The sequence below is a fragment of the Zootermopsis nevadensis genome, unplaced genomic scaffold (genome assembly GCF_977971745.1).
Source record: "Zootermopsis nevadensis isolate Lab colony 2312 unplaced genomic scaffold, Znev_1.0 Znev_ptg000061l, whole genome shotgun sequence".
Classification (NCBI taxonomy): Eukaryota; Metazoa; Arthropoda; class Insecta; order Blattodea; family Termopsidae; genus Zootermopsis; species Zootermopsis nevadensis.
The window spans coordinates 2505823-2523002 of record NW_028259192.1 but is presented as its reverse complement, the minus strand read 5'-3'; the positions used below and the strand labels follow the sequence as shown (position 1 = coordinate 2523002).

The 17180-nt window shown below is 38.5% G+C and overlaps 1 protein-coding gene across 4 annotated transcripts in view; it reads left to right on the top strand.

The window, feature by feature from the left end:
• The window catches only part of LOC110835676 (uncharacterized), a 432687-nt gene that overhangs the window by 242363 nt on the left and 173144 nt on the right, over window positions 1-17180 (top strand). For 2 of the 4 annotated variants that reach the window (XM_087340780.1, XM_087340781.1), the window contains one exon: window positions 12638-12773. The gene's annotated coding sequence lies outside the window, so the exon portion shown is untranslated. Of the gene's footprint in view, window positions 1-11717; window positions 11871-12637; window positions 12774-17180 lie in introns of those variants that run through there. The other 2 variants (XM_087340783.1, XM_087340779.1) reach the window with 2 other exon arrangements.

The window sequence follows — 17180 nt, the reverse complement described above, 5'->3', positions numbered from 1 at the left end:
ATTTTCATTGCTTACTCCGCTGTTTATTTTCGAGCCTGGGATCTGGCGGGAGTTGCAAATTATCTGTTAAATCCCGTGTCTCAATATTAATGCAAATTTGTAGGACTGGGCTCCCCCTTGTGAAGTTTCCTCAAGCAGACATCTTCCTAGTATCCAATGTTCCTCGTTCGATACCCTTAACAACACTCAGGCGTCTCCTAATTAATGAAATTTACAACAAAAATTTACAAAAAAAATGCTTTTATTCGTTGTGATTAACTTTTGTGGCGAGTTGGGAATAGATCAATGGATGGATTTTATAGACGTTACTTAGTGTGTATTTGGGTGAGTGGGACGGTGTTAAAAAGATTTCTAACATCGCTTTATTTACTAAAAATATTGGTACATATATTTATTTTTCCAGTCTATACACAAAACTTGTTTTAAAATAATGTACAATAGTTTTTTAAAAAAATATATGAATTGATAAGCCTGATGATGATGTGGTAAACATCGAAACATGTCGTCGAAATCAAAAGCGCTGTGATAAATGTAATATTATACGACACAGAAAAGCGCCATAAAATATAATATAATGCAATTTATATTGTAAATGTTATAAATAATTTTAACAACATTATTTTAAAACAAGTTTTGTGTATAGACTGGAAAAATAAATATATGTATTGATAAAACACAAACATGACGCAATTAAGATATAAATGAAAAATATTGGAATGATTTCCTATAATTTAAAAGTATGTCGAAGTTTAATAAATACGTGCTACCAACCCAGGAAAAAATAATTATGTTGCTAATCTCTGCCACTGCATTATCTACTGTTGAGAGGGTTTTTAAACATTCTGTATGTAGTTCAATGGATGGATGGGTCAGAGGTGATGGATGCGGGTTTTGGATAGATGTATATATGTTAATGGCAACAGTACTGAGTGCACAAGAGATCAAAATGTTATTTTCTGTCCAGACTTATCTTCTTTGTCACTGATTTCTATCCACCGACATATTCTTCTCTTCTTAATTTCTTAGTAACTGTGCGGTTTCCATCGACCGGGCCCTGTAATGGTCACTAGGCGTATTTACATTAAGTAACACAGAGATCAGACGAAATCTGAGCTGACAAACCCTTAATTATTGCTACCCCACGCACCCTCTTCAATGTATTTTCTCCATTATCACTCCGCCAGATCTCTAAAACAGCTGTAGATTAAACAGGAGGTCTAGATACGTTCCTAATCAGAAATTTTATACAGAAAAACTTCTGTATAATCCCACCACTATAAGAAACGTTAACACCGAATTTGATAATAACAGCCTTTTCCATTCTACGGAGTGTCTACAGTTGAGACAGCATCGTTAAACACTTGCGGAAGGCGCCCGAAGGCCCGGAATACGGAACAAGAGACGCGGAGAACATTGAATTTTTCCCAGGTTATGGAATAAAAGCTTGTCGGGGGCGAGGGGAAGGGGGTAATGCACCTCAAAGTCGTGTTTTTGGTTATGGTTCGTGGTGCAGCGACGCTCATATTTGCTAATAAGCTGTTAAATCCATGGCCCCCAATATTCATGCAAATGAAACGACTCTGCTCTACGTTATGTGGAATACAGAAGTTAGGGGGGGGGGGGGGAGCTCCTCTGCGCCTTCTCTATTCTCTAGTGGCTAGATGAGTCTTTTTCATGGCCTCCTGCATATCATTAGACTGAACTGTCTGCTTGTACAGTCTGTGAAACCAGTCGTGGCGCTTTTCAGTAGGGAAACACGCGTTTGTATTTATTTATTTTTTAAAATTACTTTTAATTTCAACTTTTTTTTTATATTTCTTCCACTCATTATCCATCTCTTCTGTCTTCCTCCGTCATTCTGTTTTACTTCTCACTTATTTTAACTCGCCATTCCTTCATTCATTCTTTATTATCTATGTCATCATTGTCTTCATTTATCAAGTATTTGTCTGTTTGTCTCCATTTTTGACGTAAATACGTCTATATTTTAGGATCAGTGTTATTCCGCAAAAAAGTGTGACAAAAATGTGTAAGATGGTTACCTAGGAAACGTCATCTGTTTACTCGGCATTGTTGTTACCTATAAAACATTTCATTACATTACCTTACATATTACATTCGATTCCCGGCGGTGCCCGTATTTATAACTTGTGTTGGGCAAGGCCGTGGTCTAGGCAACACGGAGTTTTCCTCCGTGGCATCCCAATAATTACTCCATTCACACACAGAAGAAGGCAATGGCAAACCACTTCTGGATCATCTGCCAAGAACGTATATGAACAGGTCCCAGTCCGAGAAAAGGATGGAAGGATCCTGTTCATATGGACCTGTCGTCAGACAGAACACTAAATAATAATAAGATGAGGTGGTCTAGCGGTTAGAACGCTGGCCTTGTAATCCTGGGGTCTCGGGTTCGATTCCCGGCGGTGCCCGAATTTATAACTTGTGTTGGGCAAGGCCGTGGTCTAGGCAACACGGAGTTTTCCTCCGGGGGCTCCCCCGGTTTCTCCGTGGCATCCCATTCACACACAGAAGAAGGCAATGGCAAACCACTTCTGGATCATCTGCCAAGAACGTATATGAACAGGTCCCAGTCCGAGAAAAGGATGGAAGGATCCTGTTCATATGGACCTGTCGTCAGACAGAACACTAAATAAATAAAAAAAAAATTACATTACATTTCATTACATTCATCTACCACAGAGCCATCTTAAGCGTAAGTAATTCAAGTTAATTAAGCAATGTCTTAATCAAACTTATCTCAATTGTAAAGCATGTATCAAGGAAATATTTGGAATAAAGCCAATATATAAACTTCCTTTCCGTATAGACGTATTTACGTCAAATTCTCCGGAACCGTGGTTCCACTGACAACTTTTCCATCTATCTTCTATTTTCGTACGTTCTTTCTACGCTGTAAAGTGCAGCTGTACTCTCGCCGATTACGAGACACCGGATCCGTGAGAGAGCTATCTAGAAGCATTTCTCTCACGAACCTTTTGCTCATCGTTAGGTCACATCTCTTGCTAATCCTCCGAAGCAGATGTTAGGGATTTGGACCCAACAATCGACAACCATCTTTCTCGACGCAACAATTGTAATCCTAGCGAACGTACATATGTCTCCTGTTGTCGTCATAGTGACGTTTATTTAGTGAGGGCTTCAAATGAACAGTCAGTCTAAGCCACCGAGATGCGCGTGTTGATAAATGGATCACTTATGTTCTAAAGCCTCTATGAATGTGGGCGTGTCTGCGCATCTCTCGGTGTGGCGGGGGCCAAAACCGATTTGCAGGATAATGGTATATAAAAAAAATGTTATTTTCCTTTATAAACGTACCCACAAAATAAACCGTCCTTTTCGAAGATATATAGGTCATAAAATATTTGAATCAAACTTTCAGAATTACAGAACACCGTCATCTGGGATCCCGCGCTGTGTCTGATAGAAGTTTACCGACGTTTCAGAAGCGTTTGCTGCTTCCATCATCAGGACGATAATCGCCACAAGACTCCGTTGATCCATATATACACACGATTTTTCTTTAATATCCTTTTTAATATTATCTTCCCTTCTACACTCATGTTTTCCAAGTTTCTTTTCCCTTCAGGTTACACGATTAAAACTTTATATGCGTTTTAATTTTTATCTAAGCATGCTGTTTGTCCTGAATACTCGTTTTAACGAAATATATTATCGAGGTTTACTCATAAATATCTATCAACGTAATGCAATATCAGTTCATTCTAATTAATCACGGGAATCGAACCAGGTACTTTCTTTTCAGATGACCTGAATCGACTGTTACCAGCATCATGACATATTAGAACTGAGGATTTTGATGCAGGAGATAACTTCAAAATTGCCAGAACATGGTGTTTGATATACAAATTATTAAAATAGCAAAAATAATATTATTTTTAAATTTTTTTGTGTAAAATAAGGATAAATGCGTACGGTTCTTAAGATAACAAAACCAAATAAACTATTAAGAGTCCAACGTTGCAATGCTGAATATCTTAAAGTTTGATCTTAACAAAATGCAGATTGTGACGTATATCCTTTTTGCACCAAAGTCTTTAGTTATGAAAGTTAAACAAAATTTGTAGTTAATAGGACATCGTTAATGAACCTATCAAAAGAGGGATCTCGGTTTTGAAGTAAAATAATTTCCGTTTGCTGTAAACACGACGAGATATTTTGGTGAATGCAACCTCATCTCTGGACGAAGCTGACCGTCGCCTCATTAGCCACATATAATAATAAAGCAGAGGGCGATACCTTGCTTAAAATTACGAGCTGTCATTAAAAATCCTTCTTTGTTCAAATCTCCTTTCATTCCCCCTGCGTATATAGGCAATAAAAAGCTCTTTGGATACAAAAGGTGCGTGTTAGAGAGAGTTCACTAAATAGTTTCGCCCAATCAGTAACAAATGAACCTCCATGTGTCTTTTATGTTCCTCTGATTAGTGAGAAAGCTGCCTTGTTGATTGCAACACCTGACTGAAGTCTGAACAACGACGGAACTCCGGATTCAGCTCGATGAATTAACGTAAGCCAACGCGTACATTAATTTAAAACACCGCCATTGTCCTGAAACAGAGTGTTTCAAAGGTCGTATAAGTTTATCATTTGAGAGAGTTACGCTTGTAACTCTACCAGACCCATACTAACTTCCTGTCAAAAGTCGCTTGTTTAATCTTTCCATCTTGGGTTAAAATATTTTCCTGACAATTCCGATTTAAAATGTTTGCAAAACGTGAAATTCCCTCAAGAAAATAGAACATATACCACGCTCATACAAAGAATTGACGATGTCTAGTTCAGTCTTCAACAGAATAACAACAAGTATTTTGTAAACTTCAAATCCTACGACATTCGTTTTCTTTGCGGTAGGATAGCACCGAGAGCAGAACCATTGAACGTTGTAATTGGAAACCAACAGATGGAGAATGTGGAGCATTTCAAGTACTTGGGAAGCATAGTCACGACGGACGCCCTATGCACCAAGGAAGTAAAAGCAAGGATAGCCATGGCCAAGGCAGCTTTCGTCAAGAAGAGGATACTTCTCACTAGCAAGTTGGGCTTGGAGATGAAGGAGAAACTAGTGAAGTGTTACGTATGGAGCAGAGACTTGGACACTCAGGAAGAAGGAACAGAAATACCTGGAGAGTTTTGAAATGTGGTGTTGGAGAAGAATAGAGAAGATCAGGTGGACGGATCGAGTGACCAACGAAGAAGTATTGAGGAGAGTCAACGAGCAAAGAAACATTCTGCAGGCGATTACACGAAGGAAAGCTAACTGGCTGGGACATATTATGAGAAGGAATGGGTTACTGAGTGACATCATCGAAGGCCAGGTTGAAGGAAAGCGAGGACTGGGAAGAAGATTGATACAGCTAACCGACGACCTTAAACAAGGAAAGAAGATGACGTTCCAGGAATTAAAGCGAGAAGCCGAGAATAGGGACAACTGGAGAGCTCTTTTTGGGCAGAGCAATGGACCTGTCGTAAGACAGAACACTTAATAATAATAATAATAAGGGACTGAATGTTGAGGTGCCAACTTCAGATCAGAAGTACTAAGGCTCGCGACAGCGTTGCACTGACCTGGAGCGAGTGTTCTGTGCACTGTTTACTCCTCATTAATGCATTGCCCCTCAGTGAGCCAGTTAATTACAGTCGAGTGTTGTCAGCGGATTAACATTTTACCATGAATTGATTACTTGCAATCAGATCCTAGCGGTATCGTGGTCAGCCCTCCTGCATTAGAGAGGTACCAGTTTGAAAATCTGACCGGGGACCTGTCCTGACAGGACCTTTGTGGTTTTCCGCAGCCCCCCCCCCCCCCAGACAGATGTCAAGATTGTGCTTTAAATTAGGTCATGGTATTCTCCTGCGTCGCCTCGTAATTTATTCGTTAGACGGTATTTAAAGCTATAATATAAGCTGATCACAGGTCGTAATATGAATAGAACATAAGTAGATTACATGGTTAATGATTCTACTAAAATAATTATTATATTTGTTTACCGTCAAATCACAATAAAATAGTAAGATAAGATAATTAAAACGATTAAAATACCATCTTATGTTTCCATATCGAGTATTCGATTTACATAGGAACATTCACAACATGTTTCGGTTTTATGAAACTGTCATCAGGTGTAAATTATAAACTTTTAAACTCAAATTACAATTATTTATAGTTTTTACAATTTTTATAATTTCATCATCTTTCTCAGTATATTTTATGGAAGTTGTGTCTAGATATTATTAATATAACATTATTGTTGAGGTGGTGTTTTGATGTTTATACCAGTCTGTGAAGTAAAAGATTCGAAAACATTAATGAAATTTGATTGAATATAGAAAACAAAATGAACTAAAATAATAAATAATAGCAAATAAACATACCATATATGAAATAGCAATCGGTTCAGATGTGTTCAGAGGAGAGATTCAGAAGCGTTACCATCTCAGAACGAGGATCGTTATTGACTCTACTAATGTTATCTTTGTCAAAATAAATACGTAGTTATGTATTACTAGATGAATAATAAGCTTGAAGTTTAAATTCTGAACACAGAAATAATTAACAATGTTTACGTTTTTCTCGGCTTTGAAAAAGTGGGATGTAAGGTTACGTACTGAATTAATCTGACTTAAGATGTCGACTGGTTGTTGGGTTTTTGTGAACACGTTAATAAACCTTCTGATTCCATAAAAGGTTGGAAATTTCTTGACTATTCGCGAAAGAAAGGCGAGGCAAATTGCTCAGAGCAAGTGTCCGGAACGGGCCGAGGGCCCAATCCTTTGCAAGATGATGATGACAACCTCAAGAACTGTTCCATGGGGTTAATTCCGGAAGTGTGATCAAGTATTGAATACAAAGAGAGCAATAAATGCACGCTTCGAGGTTCAAACAAATAAACTGTCAGCCAAATAAAGTGTGACTATTGCGCAATTTGCTAGGCGCAGTTCCGCAGTTGTTCGATGCATGCGCTGTTGTCATGGCTGGACGTGTTTCGCGTGCATGATGGTGAAGGTTCAACCCCGGTCGTGCTGTTAACAGACTCATTGTGACGAAGAATTAACAAGATGGAGACATCGCCATAATAACACAGGACATTCTGCATGGCTGTAATAATAATTCATATAATCGTGTTCATCATCATCTGGAAGAGGAGAGTGTGGTTGCCTTAAACTATTGCGTTATTATCAGAAGAAATAGACGTCGCTGAAGGGGCCCATGAGCTCATGAAAACTGAGGGGCAATGTATTTTTAATACCCTGTTACGTTTTCCATGTTCATCTTCATGGAAACCGTGCCTAGCATCTTGGTGTAGTAGCCAGACCTCGTATTCCATAGGTTTCCATTCACTGTAACACGTCTTCATTGCGTAATACAACTTACAAACAGAAAATGTTTCTGTAGGCCTGTTTTAACTTTTCTTTGAGACCACAATGCCTAATTCATATAAAGAACTAGCCGATCAAGACCACAGCATTTTCATTGCTATGCAAAAAATTGTCAGTGGAACCACGGTTCCGGAGAATTTGACGTAAATACGTCTATACGGAAAGGAAGTTTATATATTGGCTTTATTCTAAATATTTCCTTTATACATCCTTTAGTTACGCTTAAGATGGGTCTGTGGTAGCTGAATGTAATGAAATGTATCATACTCATCGCCCTGATGATGGAGGCAGTATGACCTCCGAAACGTTGGTAAACATCGACCAGACTACACAGCGCAACAACCCAGAAGACAGAAATCTTCATACTCTGATGACAGAGGCAGTATGACCTCTGAAACGTTGGTTAACATCGACCAGACTACAGAGCGCAACAACCCAGAAGACAGAAATCTTCATACTCTGATGATGGAGGCAGTATGACCTCTGAAACGTTGGTAAACATCGACCAGACTACACAGCACAACAACCCAGAAGACAGAAATCTTCATACTCTGATGATGGAGGCAGTATGTCCTCTGAAACGTTGGTAAACATCGACCAGACTACACGGCGCAACAACCCAGAAGACAGAAATCTTCATACTCTGATGATGGAGGCAGTATGACCTCTGAAACGTTGGTTAACATCGACCAGACTACACAGCGCAACAACCCAGAAGACAGAAATCTTCATACTCTGATGATGGAGGCAGTATGACCTCTGAAACGTTGGTTAACATCGACCAGACTACACGGCGCAACAACCCAGAAGACAGAAATCTTTATACTCTGATGATGGAGGCAGTATGACCTCTGAAACGTTGGTTAACATCGACCAGACTACACAGCGCAACAACCCAGAAGACAGAAATCTTCATACTCTGATGATGGAGGCAGTATGACCTCTGAAACGTTGGTTAACATCGACCAGACTACACAGCGCAACAACCCAGAAGACAGAAATCTTCATACTCTGATGACAGAGGCAGTATGACCTCTGAAACGTTGGTTAACATCGACCAGACTACACAGCGCAACAACCCAGAAGACAGAAATCTTCATACTCTGATGACGGAGGCAGTATGACCTCTGAAACGTTGGTTAACATCGACCAGACTACACAGCGCAACAACCCAGAAGACAGAAATCTTCATACTCTGATGACGGAGGCAGTATGACCTCTGAAACGTTGGTTAACATCGACCAGACTACACGGCGCAACAACCCAGAAGACAGAAATCTTCATACTCTGATGACGGAGGCAGTATGACCTCTGAAACGTTGGTTAACATCGACCAGACTACACAGCGCAACAACCCAGAAGACGGAAGTCTTCCTAGGAACTACTTTATCAAAAAAGAAGCTGCTAACTTTTTTTTACTGTAGTCGCTTGTAGGAGCCTCGAGTGTTCTTCGTGACGACACGCCTGATTATTTATTACCCGTTTCATTTTTAATTGTCTCTCGCATGATGCTGTACCGCAATGCATGCAGCCAACCTGACAACTTGATGTTCATCATATTGCACTACTTTCTACTAATCTTTGAACCTCCATTGTTCCTCCTTATGAACAGTCCGCTCTTTTATCTCAGTCTCTAAAATAGCTTAACCCTCGCCTGACAAGCTTTTTCGAACTTTTGTTACCCGCGGATCATCACGAAATTTTCCCTCGCGAAAAGCTGTTACGATACATATAAATCCTCATCCTATAAATGTGCAGACATAACAAATATTATAACACGTGTTGGATAAAACTATCAATGACGAACCAGTATTTATGAATGTGTATTACGAATTCAGATTACGAAAAAAAAAAAGGTGTTGCTTTTATGTAAGTACCAATTGCGTTCATACAGTATTTTATAAAAATTTGCAGCACACCTGAAGCCTTTTGGCTGAACACCATTGTGAAACACAACTCCAGTGCATCAAAGGATTCAAATTTTAAACTTAAATTTCAAAATTGCGTTACAAAGCTCGGGCAAGCCTTTGAAACTACAATAAGTTCGTACCCTTCTCCATCAAACATCATACTGACAACTATATTACTGTCAGTAGCTCAGGTTAGAACGCTGGCCTTGTAATCCTGGGGTCTCGGGTTCGATTCCCGGCGGTGCCCGAATTTATAACTTGTTTTGGGCAAGGCCGTGGTCTAGGCAACACGGAGTTTTCCTCCGTGGCATCCCAACAATTACTCCATTTACACACAGAAGAAGGCAATGGCAAACCACTTCTGGATCATCTGCCAAGAACGTATATGAACAGGTCCCAGTCCGAGAAAAGGATGGAAGGATCCTGTTCATATGGACCTGTCGTCAGACAGAACACACGTTTTTATACAGCATCGGATTTGTCTATTCGTCTGGACCAGATGTTGACGTTCGGATTCATGACACTTTCATCATGGCGAACGCTTCTCGTCAGTAATCATCTAGTGCCAATAGAGGAAATTTGCACCATAACCCGCTCATCATTTCAGTTGTTCATTTTTCACCGCCTTCTAAATTCACTAGACCTCCTGAGGAGTGATTAACGTGGTGTGAAGATACAAGACATGCCCGCTAGGCGGCAACAGTGTTCAACACGTTGTAAGAAAATAAGAACACGTCTTGTAAGGTTTCAGAAAACACTGTAGGCTTGAACCCCCTGTCCTGTATTGCCGAGGCTTTCCTTCAAGTACAGACTGCAGCACGACACGTTGAAACGTGTGGGTTGATAAATTTGTTACGCACTGTACCACGTCGTAATTTTATGGCTTACTACATTTTAAGAAATTCATAATATGGTCATAGAAAATTACCACCTACTGGAATCGAACTACGTATAAACTGGGGATATTAGATAATGAGGAACTTCGTTCTACGACTGTGTCAATGTGTCACGTGTTTACATAATTTTGTAAACCAAGGTGGCCTCTAGAAGTACCACGAGGTAGAATTAACTCGCCTGTTTACGAGTATTCAGGGGAGACCGACTGTCCTGAATCAGGGTTCTTCAGTACCTGAGACATTCGCCGAGGTGACACGCAGAGACTGTGGTCGGGCTCCCCGTGTGAACCGCGTGTGGCTTGTATTCCGCTCTTGCACACACGTAGTGGTGAACCCATGTGGTGCCTGACGTGAAGCGAGAGATTGTTCGTGTGTCACCTCAGGCACAGCACGCAATATGGCTTCACATTCCAGTGGCCACCGCCGTGGTTCGATCCTGATCTGTTTTCACATTTTTAAAGCCTTTGATTTTACGTACGTCTTCTGTATGTACGTTAATTCCCGTCTTTTTAGCGTATGTCTCTTTCCTCCGTCTCTTAATCTCCTTTTTCAGTAATTTTTTCTATCGGTTAGAACGCTGGCCTTGTAATCCTGGGGTCTCGGGTTCGATTCCCGGCGGTGCCCGAATTTATAACTTGTGTTGGGCAAGGCCGTGGTCTAGGCAACACGGAGTTTTCCTCCGTGGCATCCCAACAATTACTCCATTCACACACAGAAGAAGGCAATGGCAAACCACTTCTGGATCATCTGCCAAGAACGTATATGAACAGGTCCCAGTCCGAGAAGAGAAAAGGATGGAAGGATCCTGTTCATATGGACCTGTCGTCAGACAGAACACTAAATAAATAATAACTTTCGTACTTATTTCTTTTTACATTATTTTTATATATTTTGTTTCCTTTATACTTTGATTTCCCCTTTTCTTGAATATTTTAACGTTGTTTTATTAGTTATGAGACTACGACGAGATGAATGTGTTGTTATGAACGATTAATACTAAAAAAAATGCATTAGGCAAATCTGTAGACACTATCGTAACATCAGACTACGTCAGAGGGGCTTAAAATATCCTCGGTTTGTTAATGACTCTGTACACTGTAACATCGGCTGAAATACGTCTATGTTAATGTGGTAATGAATATGGCGTTAGTATCGTCCGAGTTAGTGGAGCCGGTTCCCGGTCCGTGTTTCCTGAACGCTAAATGACACACTTCATTCGTCACCTGGGCTCAAACTCAGTTCATAAAAAAACACATCTTACCCACCTACGATCGTAGTCCTGATGATGGAGGCAGCAAGAACCTCTAAAACTTCGGTAAAATTCTTCCAGACTACACGGCACTACAACCCAGAAGACGTCCATCTTCTGATTCGGAACAAATTTCCTTTTTGAAAAGTCGAAACATTAGCTGCATGAGGGTTACTGCCTCGATTTTAAATTTCGCGCATTTAGATCGGTCATGTTGGTACTCAACTCCAGTGAAAGATGGCGTGTTGAGATAGCGTGGCCTTGTAAGCTTTGCTTGGGAAAGTACGTGTTCTGGTGTTTCTGTGGCAGTTTTACAGCAACAGTTTATCGACACTGGCAGCTTACGATCTGCGATCATGTTATTGAAACTGATATCCAGTGAAGGCTTTGAAAGTGAGTCATAATTAATACTAATTGCTTCCATCACTGTTGCTTGTGTTTATTATATTACGTCTTGGAAAGCAAGTGTAGCCAACTTCGAGTTAAATAACACACCAGATTCGTGTGTTAATCGTGTACACAGAGCATTTTCCTTTATCTGTCTGGTGGATTTAATGTTTTCGAAAATTGTCCTGCTGTATTTTTAGCCCATCTACGCACAATATGTTTTTCGTGGCATGATAAAATTACATGCTCTGTAATCTGTATTGCCAAATATAACGTCAGTTGAAGAGAATAATGTATAAGTTATTTATTTTTACGAAAGTGAAGATATTTTTATATTTATCATTATTAAATGCTCAAGTGAAAAGTGGCTGTGTATATAGCAAACATTTTTTCGTACGTGGTTTTACTCGCCTACGTAAAACACATCTTTTCAGACTTCATTTTACGTCTGAGCAAACGATGGTTGGTGATGTTACCAATTGTTTTGGCCAGAAACCAAGGTCATTAATAATTTGCATATAGTCATAAAAGAAAAGTTAATATTTTGGATCCATTAATCAGCCAGCTGTCGAGAAGCTGTTCCTAAGTACTTTCCACCTGTATCTACTTTATATTGTAATTTCTGAAGAACGTCATGTGTTGATACCATAATTTGTTAAAATTCTGCCGACAAAACATAATTTAACTACGAATTTTAGTTAGAATTATGAGTTGAGTGAAAGTAACTTGATTAGCATTGGACTTACGTCACTCTTGAAATTTTTATTTCGCAGCTGTGAGATGGCGCTCACCTGCTGTTGAAGCTTGTTAGCCGCGTGTCTCGTTGCATCCCATGATGAGTTCATAAACGGAGGAGGCCATGATAAATGTTCCGAGCCACCGCCATCGAAACATCTGACTGACGACGAGGTAAGGAAGGGAGTTGAACGACTTAATACGCGATTGATCTGTTTCGTTGTATTTTATAAAATTTGCGATGTATGAAAATGGTGATTCTGTAATCTTGCGTGGTTATCAATCTCAATTACAGTAAATTTACGATGACAGTAATTCATGTCCATAAAAAAAAGACTAATTTTTTTTTCTGGAGTTAATAAAATTGAGTAACTATCTCCTGATCACTGGAGATAATGTCAACTTGCAATAATACAAAAATTATATTTTAAGACTTATTTATCAGGTGGATAGATTACTCCTTGTGACAGAGTCCTCATTCAGAATATGACAATATAGTTAACCAAACAAGAAATTTCTCGTAATTTTTTTTGGAATAAAATATGTCATTACCGTGTTCACAAGAGGCACATATTCTGAGCCAGATTAATCCATTCTATAACCGAAATAACTGCCGTAACACCTATCTATTTCTAGATCTTTCAAGTTGGCTTTTTCTTCCAGGTTTTCAGTCCAAAGCGTATTTCTGGTATTCTCATTCATGCTACATGTTTCGCGTATTCTGTTCTCTGTTGTATTGTTATCTGGTGAAAGATAATTCTTATAAATGCGTGAAACAATAATGCCTTCATTTTTTAAGTTGAGATCTTAACGTTGCCATCTTTACGAATGAAAAAGTAATTAGCCAGAATTAATTGTTTTGTTTAATTTTAACCGTCTAATCACAATAAAATATTTTATTAAATATTAAAATATTATTACTACAATTAACATTTAATATTTAAAATATTTAAAATATATTAAAATGATGCTCTTTCTATCGGAATGTTCGATTTACAATTAGAGCATCATGTTTTTCACGACATGTTTCGGTTTTCAATGAACCGTCTTCAGGTGTATAATCGATATAAATTCAAATGTAATATTCTAAATGCAATCCTTCGTCAGATGTCCATTAAATATCGGAAAGATATCCTCTTCTAGATCAATTTTAATACTTTGTTATCACATTTAATGTTGTTTCGTATAGCGTGATCTTGCGTGGGTGAAATGTTTGTAGTGGTTTCTTTATAATCGGTTTTTAAATTAAATAATAATATTATAAAGACTTAAATAAATAACCAGAATTAGTTTACTGATATTGTTTTTAATTTATCTGGTTTTTGTGAGATCGATTGTCTTCAGATATCATAAAGGACGTTTTATATGGCCAGCTGAGAGACTTCTCGTGGAGTTAGATTTACGTTAAATTGCAGATTCTTACTTATGAATCTATAAGCCTAGAAGGAAATAATGGACTATTGACAAAGCAATGGTACCTGTTAGTCGACTAATCGTGACGGGCTTTAGTCACGACGGCCCAGAAACCAGAGCCCCGGTTCGATTGAAACGAACGTGTCGATTAGCCCAGATGTGCCACGCCTATGTTGGATCCCTTTCAGACGTGGTCGTGGTTACACATAACGAGATATTCCTTGTGCAGAGAGAAGGTTCAAATGAATCACTGGTGCAGGGAGAGGAATTGACTCTTATTGAACATTAGCATCGGTGATAATTGGATGTGTGAAGGAATTCGATTCAGATAATGTAACAGATGGAGAAAAGGATTTGAATACAAAACAGCTCCGAGGAGTAGATCAAGAATGATATATCTCCATCGCTACAAGAAGTCTGTGGCGAAATTAGACGTGTTTTGTTTAATCGTAATTGCAATGGGGCAAACAGTTTTGTCGTACTTAAAAACCACAAAGAACCAAAGTTACTTATTCTGGGTTTGCCTGAGAAATCTTCAGAGTTTAAAGCCTTGTTCAAGAACCATTTGGCCTGGTGTGTTGAAAATTTCGGTTCACGTCACAATTTGGAACGGCTCTGAGGAGATCGCGTTAGCTGCAGTTTCGTTAATTTTAAAGTACGTATGAGAAGGGATGTTGTCAGTTTTTCTATTTAATAAAACTGGGTTGTTTGAACCTGTTTAAGGTTGCTGCCTTCATAATGGATAGTATTAAGAATCGGAGTGTGGATAATCGATTTAACAATTTTAAGTCGAACTTCGTCTAAAATAACATTTAAGAATCCAGTCCGTACCGCGAAGAAAACACCAGACGTAACCATTACAAAGATCAACTGGTTAACGCTGTTTAAGGAAATAATAGATATTTATTCCGATAATTAATTAACCCTTCGAAGCCGAGGCTCGTCTAAATAACATTTAAGAACTCAGTCCGTACCGCAAAGGAAACAACACACTTAACCATTACAAAAATCAACTGGTTAACGCTGTTTAAGGAAATAATAGATATTTATTTCGATAATTAATTAACCCTTCGAAGCCGAGGCTCGTCTAAATTATATATACGAATCCAGTCCGTACCGCGAAGAAAACACCAGACGTAACCATTACAAAGATCAACTGGTTAACGCTGTTTAAGGAAATAATAGATATTTATTCCGATAATTAATTAACCCTTCGAAGCCGAGGCTCGTCTAAATAACATTTAAGAACTCAGTCCGTACCGCAAAGGAAACAACACACTTAACCATTACAAAAATCAACTGGTTAACGCTGTTTAAGGAAATAATAGATATTTATTTCGATAATTAATTAACCCTTCGAAGCCGAGGCTCGTCTAAATTATATATAAGAATCCAGTCCGTACCGCGAAGAAAACACCAGACGTAACCATTACAAAGATCAAATGGTTAACGCTGTTTAAGGATTTAATCGCTGTTTTTTTCTGAGAATCGTACGAAATCAATAAATACAAAATACAGAATTACTGATTGTTAAATCACGTGGTAAATATAGTTACCACTTGGCTTTAAAGCGTTGATGTCGTATATCATTACATTCTGAGGAAGAAAGCGTACATTGAAGACATTTAAAGACAGAGTGGTGCTGATAATACTTGTTTCTGAGTTAAAATTGCTTAAAAATAATTGACATTAAGATGACTGCCTTCTAGGTTAATTAGCCGTGCATTCAGGGATAAGTTTACCGATGTTCCTGAGGTTACTTCTGCCTCCATCATCAGAGAAATCGCCCTGATGATGTAGGCAAAATTCGAGATGACTAGCCGCCTTGAGAGCCTGAAATCTCACGAAATGTCTATTTTTCTCACAAAAGCCTAGTGTTGAACTGATTAAAGTGATATAAATTATTAGGTGAGGACATTTAGCCAAAATAAATAAGTACGATATTAAATAATTCGAAAACTTTTGCGTAAGAAATCGAAATGAAGACGGGGGAGACTTACGTTATTTTTCTTGTTAGGGAAATTTTGTTTTAATATATACAATTGCTCAAGATAGATTCCATATGAGAGTCTTCACGCAAACAGTGATTAATCTTTGAGTTGTAATAAAGGCCGAATGCCCTTGGCTCAAGGAGTTTTTTTTTTTAGAAAGAGAGGTGGGCAGGTAGTTGGTTAATTAGGGAATAATTTATCTTTTTAATTACGTAGGTTGTTAGTTAATCAGGAAATTTACGAGTTTCCCATTTAGTTAGTTAGTTAGGTCAGTTACAAAGTTATTGTTTAGTTAATTAGTTCGTTAAAACCATGTGATTTCAGAAGCGAATGGTTTTAGGACAGTCAATAAACTGTTTCTCCGTATTCGATTGCCTTCTACCCACGTTGTTGTAGTTGTGTGCTTTTTGCCTTGATCCACCGAGACCTCCCCTGTAAAAGATCAGCAGTGTTCCGTAAAGAAATGATCTGGACTGAATTAAATCCACTTTGCTTCAGGTATGTCTTTCTCAGTTGTAATTCAAACTTTTAAATGTGTCCAATTTTTCTTCGTTTTGTGAACGTGTTTGTGCTATTTGTAAGAGTTCTTTCCTCCATTCGTTCCTTCGTAGACTTCCACTGTGACTGTATATTTCGGAAAACTGGATTGTGTATTAATGTGTGGCTTCATTTGTGTTTTTTAAGCAGCCGGTGTCTGAATTGGGTTCAAAAATATGTGATATTTCATTGAAAATGTATTTACAAATTATATTGAAATTACGATAAAATATTCTCTACCTCAAATTATCAGGAAATGTCTCTGAAACGTTGGACTATACATTCATACTGACACTTTTAGTCGCCTGACAGGATTTTATAAAATTTAGTCGTCGCGAAAACTTCAAGTCATTAAAAATAACTCTTTTTGTTGTGATAGAATGTCTTGTTCCAAGTGATTTTTCATTTGAAAGTCTTGAACCAGCTCCGTATAACACTAATAACAAGAATCGGTCGTGGTAATTATATGTACCACCTGCTAAAACAATCGGTAGGTCTGCATTTTGCTTGCAAGGTGTATTTGTGGATTTCTTTCGTGAGAATATCAGACTATACAGAGACGATTTCCCTAATCGGCCTTAACTATTTGATCTACGTAACTGTGAAGTGTTACGTTTTCTTTGCGGTAAGGACTGAGTTT